Below are 18,065 nucleotides of genomic sequence, written 5' to 3' on the forward strand. Positions count from 1 at the left end.
TGGCCTGTGCCAAATAAATGGATCAGCATGTAAATCGAAAGAAAGGGAAACATTGATTGAATAATAAAAGATCAGCAGGCATGATGTATGTTTATTAAAAACCAGTAAATTGATTGGTTTGGTTATTTTGATTCATTCAGCCATTTGTGTAAAACAAAATCAAAGTTGCACAAAGGTTTTTTTGTTTAATTCAACAAAAGATAAGCTTATCTATCTGTTTACCTTCTGAAGAAGCTCCACAATCTTTTCTGGTGAAGCAAAAGCATGATCCTTGAGTGGCTTTGCAATCCCAGACTCCACTTTTTGATTTTGATTACCAGATAATGCAACTTTAACAGCCGTAACCTTTTAGACATTTCATACAAATAGTTAAAACCTTAAAAAGAAGATTCATAAGGAAATGAACAAATCTACAAGGTCATAAAAACATCAGATCTTGACTCTACAAATTTGGCTCATGGCCGCATTCAAACCTCTGATTATAAGTACCATTACTGTTTCCCATGTCCCTCAGTAATACTTCTCAGGTCATATACCAATGAAATTGATTCACAATAGAGATAGTGAGGGGCCATCATGATAACGATCCTAATCAGAAACTGGAATCAAAATGCGGAAAATTGAAACAAACAAAAGGATATGTGGCATTATCAAAATTCGATCGGATTTGTGAGCAACAAAGGGCTCTATACCTTCACCTCTCAATTGAATCCAATCACAAAACAATAAATTCGATCCCAATCAAAGACAAGAAAACCAAATTGAATCCACAAACAAGGAAACTCGATGATTGATTAAGCTAGAAGAAGTCAACACGGGCAATTTAACCTTAGACACTCGATGTACGATTATCAACTACGAACTATACTAATGCTAGGTTTCACCTAGAGAATTCTACTACAAGATTCAAAGCTCTCAATTCATCATAAACTACAAAAGAAAATGGCTAAGGCAGCTATCTATAGTTATTGCCTTTACAAAAAAATAGCCTATTACAAAATAGCTCAAAGTGACTGTTTAGGAAATAACCCAAAAGGGCCTTCTTGATTGCCCAAATGACATCTTGATCACCCATGCTGGGTATTTGTTGCTCCATGGCTTCCTCCGGGATCCAAGCTATCATCCATATGTGGAAGCCCCTCCTAATGTGCTCCAAGCTAACCGTGCTCGTATCACATCAACTCCCCAACCCCAACCCCAAACCAAAAAATGCAAAAATAGACAATGTTGAGTGCAGTTGTGCTAATTAAATTACTGATGGTTTTTTGAAAAAAAAAGAGGGTTGCATTGTATAAAATCAGCAAAAAGGCTATTGATGCTAGCCATATTTACAGATTCCAAAAAAGCAAAAGTATGTCCTATTTCAATTTACAAGGATTTTATGATGTCTAGTAACGAATCAGCACCGTCTAATTAAAAATAGCTGATAGTATTTGAAGCTAGTGACCTAACTTATAGATAACCGGTGGTATTTGTAGCTAGTTACCTAAATTACAGAATTCACGTTGGTGTGTTCTTGTGTTATATATAAAATAGTGCTGATTATAAAATTTCAGAAGATCCCTCTTACTTGATTGTTTATGTAAACCCGAAGAGCCCCCTCCTTGTTTTCCCCCTCCAACTAGTCAAGCATCCTTCACATAACCATTGGCTGCATTAGCACCATTCTCCTCAAGTTTTCCACATAATATCTCATAATTTAGGTTTTATAACTTTATTATTAGATATTTGAATTATTTTTACCCTGAATCTTAAAATTTAGATCATGAAGGATCCGACCTCTAGATCTGCACCCGTATCGGACATCCGCACCCAAGTCCGAGCAACTTAGACTCTGTCCACCAAGGCTGTTGAAATCAACTAGTGTTTTGTCTCTATTGGGATTTGAATCTGAAACTTCATGGTGTTCAACCCACTTCAATAATTTCTCATCCTCTCCAATTCAAACTCTTTGTCAATTCCTTTCCTATTACCCATCAGAGGTAAGACCACCACAGATCCTTCCCTGCTTCCACCCTCCACATTCCCTGCCACTCTCACCTACCCGTCCTCCAACAACAGCAGCACTGGACAAAATTCAGATCATATCTAAATTCTAAATCCCGTCACAAAGCCTGTCATGGATCGTCAAAAGGTCCTAGTTTTTCTTCCAGAAAATAATACGCCTATTTCCTTTTGTTCAAATAAGGATATGCCATCATCAACCACCATAAAACAGGCCCCTTCCCACCTTCCTCATTACAATTCTTACATTGGTCATTTCATGCAAACGATAAACAACTTTAATAAATCCCCCACAAAGCTCTCCAACCTTGTTGACTGGATCTTTACATCACAAGTGTGTCGAAAAATCCACCAAGTTTACAGCGATAGAGTCACCGGCATACCGTGGATCTATACACACATCATGCTCCACCCACCCTTCTAGCTTTAAGAAAACTACCACCTAGCCACCTTCCTCCTTGAAGAAATTTGGCCGCCTGATTATCCTTCGCAAATCCGAGATGTGTAGAGGATTGAGTGTCTTTTGTAGAGAACCATATCTTTTTGTAGGTTCTTTACCTTTTGGTATACCACTTGTATATGGCCGTTTTGGCCTTGTGATTAATGAAACTGTTTACCTAATTTATTAAAAAAACTACAAAGCTACAACTGTTTCAAATCGCAGTTATAAAACAAAAAAGGACATAGGTAATATTTCCCAAACTCTGATGTCAAAGCTATAGACAGCTGATAAGAGTCAATATCAAAATTAGACGAGAAAAATATGGCAGTAAATGAATCATATAGAAATGTATGAAAGAAGAAGAAAGTATACAAGGAGACGGCAGCTTTTGAGCACCTAAAAGTCGGTGATAACTCAATTAATTATTTATAAATACTAAATAGTGAAAAGTGACACTTTTAACGAATGAGATACATGGGATGGAGAAAATGTTCTTCATTGGGAGAAGATTAGGGGTGGCAATGGTGCGGTGAGGGTTTTTTCTAAACCTGCAAATTTTAAAACCGCCCCGCATCACCTTTAAACCCGCCCCACACTCATATCCGCACATACCTGCACCACACCGCCCCACGTTTTTGTTTTTTTTCTTGTTTGGAAAATTTCTAACTCCACTGAAAACCATGATATTTTCAAACTAGGAAGTAATAACAACCAATTTCTAATATATCACTTTTCACTAACAAACTATCAGAAAAGTATCACATGTACAAGTAATGATCAAGTATCAAATTTTCATTAAGATGAATAAAGAAATTTAAGAAGTTATAAAATTGTTTATTTGTAGTGTTGTACATGTCATTTTAAGTATCATAAAATTTTAAGTGAAGAATACATATAATTTTAGGTAGATTCACGAAAATAATATTAAGTAGCTTTTTTTTAGTTTAAACCCGCATATACCTGCAACCCGCCCCGCATCATTTAAAAAAAAACTACTTAACCTACACTCGCTCCGCACCCACATAGTCTAAAATTCGCACCGCCCCACATAGCCTAAAACCCGCACCGCCCCATTGCCATCCCTAGAGAAGATAAGGTACCCCAACAGAAATCGTTAACTATTTAAAGAACAAAGTTGAAAATGTGGAAAGATTGTTCCTACAAATAAAGAAAGATCAAAAGACAAAAATGGAAAACAGAACTAACCTTTGTCACAAAAGAAAGCAATGGTTCCACAACTAACTTAGTCACTGACATAATGAATTCCTCACAAGTAGTTTTCAGGCTTTTCTCCAATTCCTGCATTCAAAGAAGCTTTTTACCATAAATTAAACTTTGAAAAGTTTCTATTCATCATTTATATAGCCATCTACCATCTAGTTCACCCAGCCCAAATTTTTCCAGAGATAAGGGTTGATAAAGTTGCATCTTTCCATGTAAATGTTGATTTCCTTGTTTCAGAGAAAAGGAAGAGGGCAAGCAGAAGGTGAACTATGAAAGGATGGATAACAAATCATCAAGCATAACTGGACAAAGAGGAGAACGCCAACCGGTTTTACCACCCTTAGCCCTGTACCTAACTTTAAAAACTATGATGACAAAGGAAAAGAAAGGGACATCAGAAATATTAGCAAATAAGTGGTTTTATTTGCCATAGAACTATGATGAAGAAGGTATTTCCTTGGCAGAACAATTGATATAGAATACCAGCCCAAAGCCAATTTTAAGAAACTTATGATCTTGAGAATTCACATATTTGTTGCAATAGATACATCTAGGAATTTCACAGATGGCTATAGTACATATCACAGATAATGTTGATGGAACTCCGATTTGGCATAAATTGATATAATTTATTTGATTTATCAAAAAAAGAACAGTTTATGGAGCTCATGAATAACTAAGAAAAATGACAGGAGAAGAACAAGAAAACCAAATATTAAGAAGAAATAAAACTGTACGGCATACTAGAAACACCCGTCAAGACTGAATTTACCCAACATAAGAAAACTAAGCACTTAAATGTCACTTTCCTCCCATCCCTGGCTGTGTAGAATGGAAGATGAATTCCATGAGAAGCAAGTGTTATTGAAAGTAAAAATTGCAAAATACGTTGAGGTTTAAGTGCAAAGCGCAAATAACGCGTGGGCTTAAATGAAAAAAGCCGCAAAGGGAGAAAAAAACTAATATATACATGTATATGTACATATAAGTATATACATGTATATATATGTATATACATGTGCATGTGGATGTGCATGTAGGTGTATATAAACGTGCATATAGATGTATCGTGAAAGAGACAAATATACCCCCGAACTATGATAAATGGTACGTATATACCCTCCGTCATACTTTGGGTACACATATGCCCCTACCGAGAGTGAAATGGTATGTATATGCCCCTCACACTAACGGTAGGGGCATATGTGTACCCAAAGTATGACGGAGGGTATAAATGTACCATTTATTATAGTTCGGGAGTATATTTGTCCCTTTTCCGTTTTGACTTTTTTTATCATAAATAATTAACCCAAACCCACTACTCGACCCAATAAACCCATCAAACCTGATTTCAAACCAACTCGATTCGACCTTTATATTTTGTTCCAAACCCTAACTCCCTCTATTTTTCTCTTAAATGTGAACCCCAATCAAATTGCAGTGATTGGTCACTACTGCTAGTTCGAGTTTACTGATTGGAGGGAGTGGAGAGTAGGCCAGAGCTAGGAGTGCGGCGATGGTTGGCCAGTGGGGTGTTTCCAATTTGACGGAGAAGATGGCTATGTGGTGTTGATTGGTGGTGCGTAAAATTTCACAGGAAATTGAAACGTGAGGGGTTCAATTTGCTTGGTGTTGTTTTGGGTGTTATGGGTTAATGTTTTTTAAAAAAAAAAAATTAGTAGTAGTGGGTGTTACTGTATTGTGTGTGTATATAGTTATAGGGGTGGGAAAAATGCGTATGTTAGATAGGCGTCTATTCGATTTTAATTGAGACCAAATCGGGTAGTGGGCTTATTGGGTCGGTAGTGGGTTTGGGTTAATTATTTGAGATTAAAAAATTAAAACTAAAAAGGGACAAATATACCCCAAACTATGATAAATGGTATGTATATACCCCCGCCATACTTTGGGTATATATATACACCTACCATTAGTGTGAGGGGCATATACGTACCATTTCATTAACGATAGGGGCATATGTGTACCTAAAGTATGATGGAGAGAATATACGTACCATTTATTATAGTTCGGGACTATATTTGTCCCTTTTCTGTAGATGTATATATACATATATATGTTTAGTTCAAGCTTAATAATAATATGCATGAATGACAAATATATGAACAAGGAAATTTTTTAAAAAATTGTGATAAAGTAAAATATCAATTATTTAGTGTTGCCTTTTTAGATTTGCACATGGTGTTCATCGACCTGAAGAAGGCGTATGAAAAAGTTCCAAGGGAGGTTCTTTGGAGATGCTTGGAGGTGAGAGGGGTCCCGGTGGCGTATCAGAGTTATTAAGGACATGTACGATGGAGGAAAGACTCGGGTGAGGACGGCGGGAGAAGACTCGGGGCATTTTCCGGTCGAGACAGGGTTGCATCAGGGATCGACTCTTAGCCCCTTTCTGTTTGCATTAGTGATGGACGTGTTGACGCGGAGTTTCAAGGTGAGGTGCCTTGGTATATGTTATTTGCGGATGATGTAGTGCTGATTGATGAGACGCGGGAGGGTGTGAATAAAAGACTGGAGGTTTGGAGGCAAACCCTTGAATCTAAGGGGTTCAGGTTGAGTAGGTCCAAGACAGAATATATGGAATGCAAGTTTAGTGACTCGAGTCAGAAGGACGAAGTGGTGGTGAAGTTGGATTCCCAGGATGTTTGTAAGAGGGATAGTTTTAAGTATCTTGGGTCTATAATTTAGGGGAATGGCAAGATTGATGAGGATGTCTCAAAACGTATTGGAGCAGGTTGGATGAAGTGGAGGCTCACCTCAGGAGTGTTGCGTGATAAGAAGGTGCCCCTTAAGCTTAAAGGCAAATTCTGTAAGCAAATTCTATAGAGTGGTAGTCCGGCCGACCATGTTGTATGGAGCGAAGTGTTGGCCAGTCAAGAACTCCCATATTCAACGATTGAAGGTGGCGAAAATGAGAATATTGCGTTGGATGTGTGGACGTACTAGAGGGGATAAAGTTAGGAATGAGACTATCAGGGAAAAGATGTGAGTGGCTTCGGTGGAGGACAAGTTGCGAGAAGGAAGGATGAGATGGTTTGGGCATGTGATGAGGAGGGGCACGGATGCCCCAGTTCGTAGGTGCGAGAGGTTAGCTTTGAATGGCTTTAGAAGGAATAGAGGTAGGCCGAAAAAATACTGGAGGGAGGTGATTAGACATGACATGGAGCAGCTTCAGCTTACTGAGGACATGACCCTAGATAGGAAGGTGTGGAGGTCGCGGATAAGGGTAGAAAGCTAGTGTGTGTGTGGGTTGTAGTAAGATGTTAGGAGAGCTCTTGTGTAGCCGAGTTAGTAAGCATAGGATTGTATCTATTAGTAGGAGCCTCTAGTCAGTAGAGTTTGTGTGTGGTGGGTGTTTTTGGTCCGTGGATGTATGTTACTACAAGGTGGGTGTCCTATCTCTCATTTCTTATTTCGAATTACTCATTTCTCTTATTTTGTATTTCTATGATACCTATTTTATTATTGATTATTCCTTATTTATGTTATGTCATTCATCCTGCTTCATGTTTCACTACGACTTTGTGTACTATTCTCTAGCCTGAGCCGAGGGTCTATCAAAAACAACCTCTCTACTTTTTCGGAGGTAGTGGCATGGACTGCGTACATTTTACCCTCCCCAAACCTCACTTTGTGGGAATACACTGGGTTTGTTGTTGTTGTTGTTGTTTTTAGACGAGGATCACGGGCAAGGAGAAGAATGCCTCAGAACCTTGTTGACGACACTGCAATGCACATAAAGCGAGGCGAAGACTCAACACTTTTTGAGCCTCACTTCAGGGCTTAAGAGCGCCTTTAAAAACATTAGAAGCTAGTTCCTCGGGAAGGGCATTATGGAAAGATAAATGTTCATCCGGTGAACTTGCAGGAGATTATAACAAAGAGAAATGAAAGGAATTTTTGAGCATTTTTCAACTTATCCAAGGAATCCCTTGTACAATACTAAGAATGGAGCATGTCGCCCGTCCATGGAGGCATTATGTTTGGAAGCCCCTCCTTAGCAGCCTCTTCCTCAAAAGGCAGGGTTGAAGGCAAATGGGAAGACCCTTATAAGCATAACAAGTCGCATTTTCAGGGCCTATGGATGCCTTAGGTAAGGTGGGGGATTAGGTGTGAAAAAAATTAATTTCCATAATAAAAGTCTGTTATGGAAGTGGTTATGGAGATACCATGATACTAGAGAGGAACTATGGACGATTACTGGACACATGATATGGGAGAGAACTCTGGACACTTGGGTGTAATTTCTGTGACTTAACAAACTGGAGTATGGAAGCATAGAATTGTATTGCGTACAATAGATCCTTGTGGCCCGGCCCTTCCACAGACCCTGCGCATAGCGGGAGCTTTAGCGTACCGTGGTGCCCTTTTTTTTTTGGCTTGAATTCCAAAATTTCATCACATTGAAAGTGGGTGATGGTGGTAGAATCAGGTTTTGGACAGATGTTTGGCTGGGGCAATAGAAGTTGATGAACAAATGCCCTCCATTCTATAGCTTAATCAGTAACAGAAATTGTAAGGTAGCAGAACGTCATACAGTTAAGGAGTGAAGACTTAATTTCAGAAGGAACTTCAATAATTGGGAGGTTGATGAAATTGGTCAGCTTCTATATTTTTTGGAACCTGTGATCCTTGATGGTAACAGGGTGGATTAACAGATTTGGATTGCTAGCAAGGATGGGAAATTTTCAGCAAAGAGTCGTTATAGTTTAATGTGGAGCCAAATAGGCCATTGGAACTTGCATTGCCCTTGGAAAATGTCGTGGAAGTCTTTAGCACCTCTTAAATTTGCCTGCTTTGGTCGGATTGCAACTTAGGAAGCATGCTTTAACTCGGGACATGTTGAAAAGAAGAGGAATTCCTTTGTGCAGCAGATGCTATTAGAGAAGTTCGGGGAATTTGGAAAACATCTCTTTTGGCATTGCAGCCATATATAGCAAATTTGGGATCTTTTTCCGAACATGAGTGGAGTGCATAGGGTAATCTTTTTCAGAACATGAGTGGAGTGTGAGAGAAACATAAGAGAAGAATATTATTGAATTGCTGTATATAAATTATTAAATGAGACCCTATTTATAGACAAACATTAGACTCCTTTTCCGACATTACAATCCTTTTCCAAGTAGCATTCTATATACTATTCCTATTCCTACTCGTATTCTACCTCTCCCCTCAAGCTGGTGCATATAAGTTATATATGTACCGAGCTTGTTACAAATGTAATTAATACGAGGACCAGTGAAGGACTTGGTGAAAATATCTGCAAGCTGATCACTAGATTTTACAAATTTTGTAACAATATCTCGGGAAAGTATCTTCTCTCCCATAAAGTGACAATCAATTTCAATGTGATTAGTCCCCTCATGGAATACCAAATCTGATGCGATATGAAGAGTCGCTTGATTAACTATCTCAACAACTGTTTAATCTAAACTAGCTCACAAGCGGCTATCCCCGTTACTTGATATTCTAATTCTGCACTAGATCAAGCAACCACACTTTGTTTCTTACTCTTTCAGGACACCAAATTACTTCCTACTAAAACACAATATCCGGATATAGAACGTCTATCGCAAGGTGATCCTATCCAATCAGCGTCTATATATCCAACTATCTGCTCATGACCTCAATCCTCGAAGAGTGAACCATTACCTGGAGCTGACTTAATATATCGCACAATGCGAACAACTGCATCCTAATGACTATCACAAGGATAATCCATAAACTGACTTACAACACTCACATGATAGGAAACGTCAGGCCTAGTCATTGAGAGAGAATTCAACTTACCAACTAGATCTTTATATCTTCCAGGATCATTAAGTGGCTCCCCCTGTCCTGTCCATAGGAGTGCCAATAGGTTTACATCCCATCATTTTTGTCGCCTCAAGAATATTTAAGGCATACTTGCGTTGCGAAAGAACGATACTTGATCTGGACTGAGCAACTTCAATACCTAAAAGATACTTCAATCAGCCAACCTCTGGAAATGTTGAAAGAGGAGTTGCTTCAAACAAATGACACCATCTTGATCATTGTCGGTAATAACGATATCATCAACATAAACCACCAAATAAATACATAGATTTGGACTAGAACGTCGATAAAACACAGAGTGATCTGCTTCACGACGAATCATGTCAAAGTCAAACTTCTGAATTACTGTGTTGAACTTTCCAAACCAGGCTCGAGAAGATTGTTTTAGAGCATCAAATGGCCGACGCAATCGGCACACCAGACTAGAATCCCCCCGAACAACAAATCCAGGAGGTTGCTCCATATAAACTTCCTCCTCAAGGTCACCATGGAGAAAAACATTTTTAATATCCAATTAAAAACAAGGTCAGTATCGAAACAATAGCAATGAATAAAAAAAGACAAACAGATGTTATTTTAGCCACGGGAGAGAAAGTATCACTATAATCAAGCCCAAATATTTGAGTGTACCCCCTTGACAACAAGGCGAGCCTTAAGTCGATCAATTTGGCCATCCAAACCAACTTTCACTGCATAAACCCAGCGACAACCAACAGTTGATTTACCTGAAGGGAGAGGAACAAGCTTCCAAGTACCACTCGAATATAAAACAGAAATCTCGTCAATCATAGCCTGTAGCCATCCTGGATGAGAATGTGCTTCTTTTATGGACTTGGGGATGGAGACAAAGGAAAAAGATGATATAAAGCCATAATGCGATGATGATAGGCAATGATAACTTAAAAAGGTATAATGAGGGGTAGTATTAGGAGTGGACTGTAAACCTTTTCGAAGTGCAATTAGAGGAAACAAGTCTATAGTAGGTGTAGGGTCAGGTGCAGGACGGGAATCATCCACGTATTATGTTGTACATGGACGATGATGATAAGTCAGGAGTGGTGACACTACATATGAAGTTGTAGAAGGTATTGTAGATTCCTAAAAGTCGATGTAGGTAAAACTGGTGGTACTACGTATGGAGATGTAAAAGTGGCGATAGGATCCTCAAAAGTCGATATAGATAAGACCTCAAACATGTTATGATGATCAGGATCAAAAGATGTAAAGTAAGGTTTAGACTCAAAGAATGTGACATCAGCCAACACAAGGTAGCCGACATAAGGTACCGACGAAGATCAGGTGAGTAGCAACGATATCCCTTTTGCACTCAAGAATAACCAGGGACATAAAGAACGGAATTTAAAGTGACAAAGGATAAGGGAGTAGCTTGTCCAACTCTTTTTGCTTTGATTTGGTTATCATTGGCTAAAGTGACGATTGGAAGATACTGTGAATAAACAATATTTGATAGAAGTGATTTACTACAAGAAATATAATAGAAGCGCCAGAGTTCACAACCCATGATCCAAAGGTAGGAGATTGTGCAGTTGAGGCTACTGGTCGAGATATCCGCTAACTTGCTCGATACTGAAGATACTGATTATATTCCTTTTCAAATAAATACACCCATTAATTACATGCGGTGTTAGACTGAGCAATATGAGCATTTTTAGGTGGTCAACCATGCAAAGAATAGTATACTCCATGAGTATATCCAAGCCTACTACAATAACTACACTTAGATCAAGAATAGTATAAGTCACGAGTGTGTCCAAGCCTTTTACAATAAGTACACCTAGGTCGAGATCTTTCAAAACGACCTCCCCCTCATCGATTCTATATAAATTGTGACGTTTGATTTTTTGATCTCCTCAATAAGGGTTCAAACTTAATCATAGGACTAAACCGAGCAAAAAAAAATTAAAATATGTTGCCGAAAAGGTTTTGACTACAAATTTCTAATTTCACAATATGATTCGACTTAAAAGCAACAATAAACAATAATGAGGTCTGAAGAAAAGGTCTAAATCAACAAAAAAACAATTGCCAAAAAATCTGACAGTTGGCGACTGAGTTTTCTTTCCCTACATTTCTTACCAATGCTCTAATATCATGTGAGAAATACAAGAGAAGAATAGTATTAAATTGTTGTATCTAAATTATTTCATTGAGACTATATATAGACAAACATTAGATTCCTTTCCCAATTAGGACACTGACATTATAATCTTTATCCAAGTAGGATTCTATATATTATTTCAATTCCTACTCACATTTTAACAGAGTGCGTGAGTGTAAAAGATTTATTCATATGTTGGCAAATTCAAAAAGTCAGGAAGATCGGAAGAAAATCAAAAAGACTTTGGGTAGGGGTGTGAAAAAATCGATTCAACTGATAAACCGAACCGATAAAAATGTTATTGATTTATTGGTATTGAGTTATTGGGTTAACGATTTTTTTAACGGTTTTGTAAATCTTTTTATTGGGCTATCGATTCAATTTTCGGTTTTAAGATTTTAGTTAATGGTTAAACCGTGAACCCAATAAGATTATATTAAAATTGTACTTTTACTCGCACTTATATAATAGTGGTTTTAGATAGATACATACCTTATTGTCTTTTGTATATTATAGTTGTTGTCTTAGTTCTTTTAATTTGAGTAGACTTTATACATGAAGATAGTGTAGAACAAATGTAAAAGTATAAAAGAAAGTAAAGAAAAATTAAGGGAGTATTTTCTTATCGGTTAAATCGAAAACCGAATAGATAAAGACAAAAAAACGATTAACCAAAAAGCGATAACGAATATCTTATTGGTTCGGTTATCAATTTAGCGTGTTTACAAACCGAAAACCGATAAACCGAACCGATAATGCACAAAATTGAACCGAACTGACCGATGCACACCCCCTAACTATGGGTATGTTTAGTGAGGAAAACATTTTCTAGTATTAATTTTCCCATGTTCTATTGCTCAAAAATTTTGGAAAATGTTCTCTAGGAAAACGAGTTCCTTAAAAATGAGGAAAATGACTTCCCAAGTAGGAGTCAGAAAAAACAAGTTTCATAGGTGACATTTTACACTGATTGTATTCTCCAACCCTCTAACATACTTCATCTCCCACCCACCCTCATAGCCCTCATCCCAACCACCTCACACCCCTAGCCCCCACCTCACCTTCCATAGTATTTGTGTAGATTATATACAAATGCTTTTAAGATTAATTTTTTACTTAAATACCATACACAAGAAAATAAGTAAGAAACTTACTTATTTTCCGGGAAAATTTCTTTCATACCGAACACACACATACCCTCTATGCATCTTTTGGACCATTTGATTGGAAAGAAATAAGTGATGTTTTGAGCTAAGTTGCTCGGACCTGGGTGCGGGTGTCCGATACGGGTATGGATCTAGAAGTCGGATCCTTCACGGTCTCAATTTAAAGATTCAGGGATATGGATCTAGGAATGGATACGGGCGCGGGGATTCGGCAAAAAATAATTTAAATATCTAAAAATACAGTTATAAAACATAAATTATGAGAATTATATGAAAAACTTGAGGAGAAAATATTGTTCAAGAAGAAAATCTTGGAAGGAGATAAAAAGAAAAAGTAATAACATAACAATTTCTATATACAAGGTATTCCATTTTCTTCAATATCACCTTAGCTTTTGTTTTGATTACAAAATTTCTTAAATCTGTCTGAACTTTTCCAATCGATTTTGGTTAAAGTACCCAAAATCGGTTGACCAGATCGGGTATGGATCCCACACCCACACCCATGTCATGTCGACATGGGTGCAGCACCGAAAGTGAAGAGTCCGAGTAACTTAGGTTTTGAGAGTCGAAGAAGTCACCTTGCTTTTTTTAAGGAATAGATGTCTTCAAAATTTGTATTTTGGTGTAAGGGAGATATAGAAGAACACTTAGATCAGCTTATGGAATTTATAGGAGTTTGGGGAATGTAACTGATACAATATAGCTATGTTGTAGCTTGTAAGTTTTGGTATCCCCTTGGTACTTCCTTTAATGAAACCTTTAACTCATCTTAAAAAAACAAATCCACAAACAATAAGGAAAATATCCCACCCCAAGTAATGGGACAAAAGATGCCCAAAATGTTTTCATAAAGTCATACATGATACTCGCCTGCTGAATTGGAAGAATCAATAGCAGTCTATGCATCATTACAACAACACCAAAACCACTCAAAACCATGGTTAAGATTTATATAGAGAAAAAAGAACCCATGAAAGTCAATATATGATACTAGCCTGTGAAATAGAAGGATAAATATGTATTATAGGATATCTTATCCCGCTAGTATCATTTATAAGATTAGGTTTTATCTCAACCATGACACAAGAGCCAATTCCTTTTGCTAAGAAAAAGAATCTGAAGCTTCCAAGAGAACCACATCTTCAATGCTGAACCAATGCTTTGGAGAAGCTCTCAAGCATCATTCCTTTAGCCATATACGTGTAAAGTATTTGGGTAGTTTACACTCGCGAGGTAATATTTTGGGGATTTTAAACTTGAAATGAAAGGGAGGAGCTCAAAATGGAAGTTAGAGCTAAAAGATCAGATATCAAAAAGAACTTAACGAAAGGAGTTAGTTACAAACAGAGTTCCAACAGAGCAAAAATAGGGAGGGAGGGAAGATCACAGTGGTGCCAGAAGTCCAGTAGTCCAGAACAAGGGAGCAAAAGTTTCTGAACATATGACCAATAACAATCTAGCAATTTAAAAAGGGCTTAAATAACACAAAAAAGAAAAAGAGAAAAAGTAAGAAAATGCTCTCAGGCACATCCCCCAAGCTAAACCATTTCTAACATTTTCAACCAACAAAAGTCAACTCAAAGTGTATAATCAGACAACCTTTGGCTGGAAAAGATGGAAGACAATGTGATTTATTTTTTTGTTGGTTTCAAATCGTATGATATCACCAGGAAAGAGTCTCGTACAGAGATTCACTACAACTGGACAGAACGAGAACGCAACATGATAAGAACCTTTTTTAGTCAGAAGACAATTGAATGGCTATGCTTTGCACTGAAGGACGCTTCCAAAGAGAAAAGGAGTTTTGTAAGAAGATGGAAGCATCAAGAATACTCCTCTTGAGTTCTTTTGCTCGAGAAATTTCAACAGACATGGACGTTATATAAGCATTGTACGCATGCAAAACAAAAGAAAATCTGTCATTATTATTCCTGAACTTACATTGAATACAGGGTGGCTGGACATAGCTAACGAAATTGCAAAGTTCATTAATGGCTCAACTGCGAAGCCTTTTACAATACTCTCTAGAAAGACAGAGGAAGGACTGCTCTACTCAAATTGTCAGTAGAAACAAATGGACTACAAGAGAGATGGAAAAGCCACAGGAAAGAGATGAAATCATCCGTATCTCTGAAGGGATCAGCTCTTCACAAAATGAGCTTCTTTCGAGAAGCGTCATCGGCTGGCTGCCTCCCTGGAGGAATAGCAGATACCCCTACCCTACAAGATATTAGGTGTTGGGTCAGCAGCACATGGAAGCACGTCCACAGAGTGAACATTTACGAGATGGGGCAGAATCGATTTCTCTTCGACTTCCCATCAAAAACAACTGTTGAATACATCTTGAGAGGCGAAACTTCACAGACTCCGACTATAATGGTGGACGCCAACAATGGAATCGATCCCTTGCTCCGCAGCAATCGAACAGGTCTGGATCAGATTGGTTGGACCCCCGTTGCATCTATGGTCGCAAAATGTATTCAAAGAACTGAGGAAGAGACCCAACTGAGGAATCACCTCAAATGGGCAAGAATTCTGGTGAGAGGAAATGGAGACACAATTCCAAAGACTATTAACATAGAACATGAAGGGATCAATTTCTCGATCCAAATCTGGTGTGAATTATCGGCCAGATTCTCTCCCAGCGAAGGAAGCAAGGAAAGAACTTCAGACCATCGGTTAATAGTGGGTTCTAGCTTTACAAGGGATGGGGCTTGAGAAGATAGCATCATGACAGGGCACGAGGTTAATTTTCAAATAAACCCTAATAGTCAAACACGTGACTGTCCACGTGTGAATGCCTCCCCAACTAAAAGGCCACCAGCTTCTAAACCTTTGGGCCCAGATTTCCTAGCCCAACAACTTAAGGGGGTAAATACACATGCAGCCTTCCCAGGAAGACACACATGGCAAGTGGATAAACAAGGGAGACTTTTCAGTCAGGTCAGCTTACAAAGAATGTAATCATTCTAACAACCAGATTAGTTGTTGGCCCTGGAAACTAATCTAGAAAGTTAAAATTCCTCACAAAGTGGCTTGCAGCTCTTGGCTCATGGCGAGGAAAAAAGTTCTAACTTGTGAAGGACTTAAGAAAAGGGGCTTCCACCTATGCTCTAGATGTTATATAGACAGAGAAGAATCAGAGACAACCAACCATCCTTTTTTACATTGCAAGTTAACTGTACAACTTTGGACAATTTTCCTTAATTTAAAAGGGATCATGTGGTCATGCCAAGAGATACACCTGATGTGTTCGAGTGCTAAAACAAATATAGAACTCACTCATAAAGAAAGATGGAATATTGTCCCTGCGTGCATTTGGTGGACAGTTTGGAAAGAGAGAAATCAAAGGTGTTTTGAAGACAATTATAGCTTTACCCAGAAACTGAAGATGAAGTGTCTGACCCTTTTCTATTTTTGGTGTAAACATGAATATATGGAAGATATAGAATCTTTTGTTGATGTCCTAATATCTCCGTAAGTAGGTTATAGCTTAGTACATCTTTCTATATTCCCTTGTAAGTATGAATGACTGCAGTTTTTATGCAGCAAACAGTTATACAAAAAACGTTAGCTTCTCAAAACTCAAAAGAAAGTGTTGGGGGAGGGGGGGGGGGGGGGGCGGACATCATTAATTATCTGAATTACAATGTATTCCCACTCACTATCCAAAGCGTGAGAATACATGTGTTATGATGTTTGGCGAAGGATCGAGTCACAAGACGATGAACAGAAAAGTCTGACTCAATTGATGTTGACTTTCCCTTGCCTTTGTTTGAATCCTAGATCGACCTATTTTTGTAGATAAATTCAGCTCGTTAAGGGGAGGCTGAAACCTTCCATTTCAAAAGAAGAAACAACTTCGATCTCTTCAGCTCGTTAAAGGAAGGTTGAAACCTTAGAGTTCTGGGAAGAGAGAATTCCAACATCTTGTTTTTGAATGTAACTATTCATACGTATTATTCCTCACATCTCCCTTTAAATAGGAGTCTTAATACATCAATAAAAAGCCTAATCCTTATGAAACTAGGAATCATAACACCCTATTCTAAATAATCAATAGAAAGCCTAATCCTTATGAAACTAGGAAACACAAAACCCTATCTAGAATAATAATAAAGCTACTTAAATATAAATATATAAGAAATAAAACTACTTAAAATATAAATAAATAATAACCACAACAATATGCTTCCTAGATTTCTTTGTCTTTTTTTTCTTTTCTTCTTTTTGGAGAAGGTAACTATGTATTAATAACCAAAACTCAGCTTCCAAGGAGGTGTTAGTCTGTCAAACTTTACAAACATTCAAAAGTATAACGGGTTTTGTGAGAATTAATAGAGAAAATATTATTGAAAATTATGTCTCTAAATTATTACATTGAGACTCTATTTATAGACACTACATTCCAATCCTAATCCTAATAGGACACTACATTACAATCCCTTTCTAAGTAGAATTCTATATGCTATTCCTATTTATATTCTAACACTCCCCCTCAAGCTGGTGCATACAAGTCATATGTACCTAGCTTGTTACAAATATAATTAATACAAGGACTGGTAAGGGACTTGGTGAAGATATCTGCAAGTTGATCACTTAACTTCACAAATTTTGTAACAATATCTCCCGAGAGTATCTTTTCTCTCACATAGTTACAATCAATCTCTATGTGCTTGGTCCTCTCATGGAACACTGGATTAGATGCAATATGAAGGGCTGCCTGATTATCACATACAAGTTCCATCTTACAAGTTTCTCCAAATTTTAATTCTCTCACCAATTGTTTGATCCAAACCAGCTTGCAAGTTGTTGCAGCCATTGCTCGATATTCTGCTTCGGCACTAGATCGAGCAATCACACTTTGTTTCTTACTCTTCCAGGTCACCAAATTACCTCCTACTAAAACACAATATCCAGATGTAGAACGTCCATCAGAGGGTGATCCTGCCCAATCAGCATCTGTATATCCAATGATATGCTCATGGCCTCGATCCTCGAAGAGTAGTCCTTTACCTGGAGATGACTTTATATATTGCAAAATCCGAACAACTGCATCCCAATGATGACTATCACAAGGAGAAGTCATAAACTGACTTACAACACTCACAGTAAAAGAGATGTCACGTCTAGTCACTGTGAGATAATTCAACTTTCCAACCAACCGTCTATACCTTCCAGGATCATTGAGTGGCTCCCCCTGTCCTGGCAGAAGTTTAGCATTTGGATCCATAGGAGTGTCAATGGGTCGATATCCCATCATTCCTGTTTCCTC

General features: G+C 37.9%; 1 protein-coding gene across 1 annotated transcript in view; it reads right to left on the minus strand.

Annotated features, from left to right (window-relative positions):
* Positions 1-300: 300 nt before the first annotated feature.
* The window catches only part of LOC107849277 (conserved oligomeric Golgi complex subunit 3), a 52,137-nt gene continuing 34,372 nt past the window's right edge, over positions 301-18,065 (minus strand). Inside the window, exons 23-24 of the mRNA XM_047400858.1 lie at positions 3,653-3,745; positions 301-345 (exon numbers count right to left, since the gene is read on the minus strand). The gene's annotated coding sequence lies outside the window, so the exon portion shown is untranslated. The remainder of the gene's footprint in view (positions 346-3,652; positions 3,746-18,065) is intronic.

This window comes from Capsicum annuum, chromosome 1, assembly GCF_002878395.1.
Source record: "Capsicum annuum cultivar UCD-10X-F1 chromosome 1, UCD10Xv1.1, whole genome shotgun sequence".
In the NCBI taxonomy this organism is placed as follows: domain Eukaryota; kingdom Viridiplantae; phylum Streptophyta; class Magnoliopsida; order Solanales; family Solanaceae; genus Capsicum; species Capsicum annuum.